Here is a 3,586-nt window from a genome sequence, read left to right on the forward strand (position 1 = left end):
GCATTCATTCGTTCCGTTGTTCGCTTTCGCTCGCATACGATATATACGTCGGCTGCCTCTCGTATCTACGATTGGGAAACGTCACTCGGACGGAACACAGTAGCGCATCGATTTTCCTATCGTCGATCGTACTCTCTCTCTCTCTCTCTCTCTCTCTCCTCGCGAAACGTAGGAACATCCCGAGCGTGCCCGCGCCCGTGCACTTCGCCGATATAAATCTTTGATTACCGGCAGGAAGAGCCCGGCAAGAATGGCGTACGCCAACGTCGCCGGGATCCGTATATCTACGCCACGGCGTCTCGTCGTCTCCTTCCTCCTCTTCTTTCCGCGGCTGCGAGTTTCTTTGAAGAACCGGCACACCGCGGTGTCTCCTGCGCTACGATAATACGACGTGACTTCTTGCTCTTTGCCATCGGCCATCGAGAGGGTCTGACTCCTGCATATCTGGACGGGTCGTTATCGATTTCAAATCATCGTGACATTAGGCGCGGGATTCTCCCTACGGGAAGGAATAATGTTAATTTTTCAGGACCTCCCTCTCTCGTTCGTTTCTCCTTCACTCACTTCACAAGCCAGATCGCCCTTGGGCGCTACGACTAAGGGTATTTCAATCGTTCGCCATTATTCTCTGGAATAATTCATCTCCACTTCCTGCCATTGACACGACGGGAAATTGTGTGCTGAAACGAAACGGCACGCGCTACAAGTTAAAGGAAGAAGTTGATCGAATATCTGCGGAGATATATCTCGTATAAAAAGTTATCGTCTATTTGTAAAGCTATCCTCTAAGAAATTCAGTGTCATGCAGCGTGGCGGCGACAATCGGTCCGCTGGGAAAATTGCTTTAAGCAAATTCGCCGGCGAACTTGGGCGAACAGACGGCTTATTGCGATGCGAAGAACCGCGGCGAATTAATTTCGTGGAACTTGTTAGACCCCGTCGTCGCACGCGTTACCGTGTAACCGCCGCGAATTTAATTATGCGACGCACGTAAGCGAGGAAACTTTGCTGCCGTACTTTACAATTATCATACGATTATAACTATCTTTCCCGTAATCTCTTATCGCTTCTCGATTTGAATCAGAAATTTGGGGCCGCGCGAAATGCCGCACGAAAGTTTATACGAATTTGCCTTACGCCGCAGTCGTTCGTCCTTTCGCCATTTTCGCGCATATCTCATTTGCCGTCTTGGCGTTAGAGAACACGACATCCTAGACTCGCCAGAGAATTTGACTTTGTCATTTCGTTAATCGCCGCGCTGGCGGTGTCATCGTGAAAAGTTTCACCGTTTGCACGGCGGAACAAATGTAAGCCAAGAAAATCCACATCGTTCTCCGAACGACCCTAGTTTCTCGGCATCGCTCGTGTCGTTCCCTTCCAGACAGCGAGCCGTCTCTCGGCCCGTAACGAAGAAACTAGATTTACCCCTGCAACCGGTAACTTTACACGCCGCTCACCCTCTTCGCGGCCCCGCATTTCGGAATTACGATGCTCTCGATTGATTCGATTCGGCTCGCAATTCGACGCCGCACACGCTCCTACACGCGCCCGTATTTTACGCAGCCATCGTCACGTCTTCCTGATTACCGATGAAGAGAAGAGGCTCACTGTATGATCGCGAGGCGTAACCACCCTCGGCGTGACTCATTCGTCATTTCTCGCTCTCATCCCCCATCTATGGTTCTGTCGTCGTTGTGATGTTTCAACGTCGACATGGGGTTCATCGGCGAACGACACTTCTTCTTTGGTGGATAAAATTTAATGTGTTTTGGTTGTTAACATCACTGTATGTGTGTGAAAATAAGAAATGTATAGTCAACTGTATGCAACAATATAGTTTTTCAACGATAAACGGAAAAAAGTTGCGGAATCGCCGCAACGCAAAGTGCCGTACCCGGAGCAGTTCATCAAAACGAGATAAAGTATTCGTCCCAAGTTCAACGGGATGTTTGCCCCGCGCCTCTTATTTTTCTTCGCAGCTCCCCCCTCTTGCCACGTTTCCATTCTTCCGCTGGCTGGCGGCGGATGCATGTAGCGCAACGCAAACGAGTCGACTTTCTTTGCGAGAGAACTCGCGAAAAAGTGGAAGAAGAGCGATGTATGCAAAGTGGCGCGGCCGACCTTGAAGGAAACCGAAGTTGGGCGATAAATTTTCATGCGACGCCGGGTAGAGCCACGACAAGTCGCGGGGGCCAAAGGGGACCTGGTGTAACTTTCGAGCACGTTGATTATAATTGTGATTTATGCCGAGGACTTTGCCCCTTTCTCTCTCACTCTCTCTCTCTTTCTCTCTGCCATTTACTCTCTTGTTCCAGCGCTCGCTCGCGCGCGCGATTCATGCCTCCTCACCCTCCCTCTCTTTTGCTTCTTCTACCTCTTCGCTACTGTATCAACGGGGGCTTCGCAGACGACGTCCGATGATAGAATACGCATTGGGGTATTATTACGGCGTATTGGCGAACTTCGAGAAGTACGCGCGGTCGCTCAGGGCTAACGTGCTTCGAGAGGAAGATAGAACGGTCCCTCAAGTCCGCGGAGTCGAAGCAGTTACCGTATCGTCCGACAATCCGCACACAATACCAGTTAAACAAGACAATTTTACATAAATTTGCATAAGACTGAGATATCCCGCTAGCCTTCATCATTTAATAACGGAATGGTACATGTTGACTAGATATACGAGATTTCTCTAAATCCCGCCTAACGTAATTTCCCCAAATTGTATATTTTATTAGAAGCAATAGAGTACAAATTTACTTGAAATTAGCAGAAATCGCCCGAAGCGGCAAGAGAGGCGCTAGACCGTTTCGTATTCTCAATTTAGAAATATGGAGATGTACGATTTGAATTTCTATTTTTCGCCATAGCTCCGCAACTCGTTTTCCATGCATAACAATCGTTTCGTCGTCCTTGAACTACGACAACGGCCCTTCAGATTTTCCAGTTTAGAAACTACATGAACTACGTGCCGGATATGAACTGCGGGGCACGCGCGAAGAATTCTTCGAGTATTTCTGAATTGAGATAGTTTCAAGAGTCACGAGGAGACCGTAAAATAGAAAGATCTCATTGTTGTTCTAGAAATTTTGTGCTTCTTTATATTACAAAAGCGATTACATCACATAAACGTTATAATCTTATATCGCTCTTTATACTTATTTTATTCATATACGGATTAATATCTACAAGATTTAATAACGATATATAATGTGTGCGATTTTTATTTTGAATTTCTTGATATTATCCTTTGCTATCCAACTGGAAAACGAAAACTAAAAAATTGCGCAACAAACATACCGTAACCGCCGAGATTCTTATGTGTTATTGAATAGCTCCATTCCTTTGCAATCCATGACGAACGCCTTTCTTTATGTTTATTTAATCAAGATTCTCCGACAAATGTCACGGCGTTTCCCCTCTGGTCTCTCCAGTGTCACGACTTGATGTCCCTTCACAGTTTCGCATCCACTAGATTGGGGGGGTAGCATACACTATCCCCCTATTCCCTTTTATCAGCACTGTAGGGAATGGGGAGCCTGTCAAATTCATAGAAATATAGAATAGAAATTATCCCAGTTTTTATAGT

The 3,586-nt window shown here is 46.8% G+C and overlaps 1 long non-coding RNA gene across 1 annotated transcript; it reads right to left on the bottom strand.

The window, feature by feature from the left end:
- Positions 1-380: 380 nt before the first annotated feature.
- Positions 381-3,370, bottom strand: LOC139775369 (uncharacterized). Its single transcript, XR_011718812.1, has 3 exons — positions 3,298-3,370; positions 565-680; positions 381-499 (listed from the first exon to the last, which is right to left on the bottom strand). It is a non-coding gene; the product is annotated as an uncharacterized lncRNA (long non-coding RNA).
- Between the last annotated feature and the right edge of the window lie 216 nt (positions 3,371-3,586).

The sequence above is a fragment of the Temnothorax nylanderi genome, unplaced genomic scaffold (assembly GCF_030848795.1).
Source record: "Temnothorax nylanderi isolate EJ_2023f unplaced genomic scaffold, tnyl_v1.0 TNYL_tig0097_pilon, whole genome shotgun sequence".
Lineage (NCBI taxonomy): Eukaryota > Metazoa > Arthropoda > Insecta > Hymenoptera > Formicidae > Temnothorax > Temnothorax nylanderi.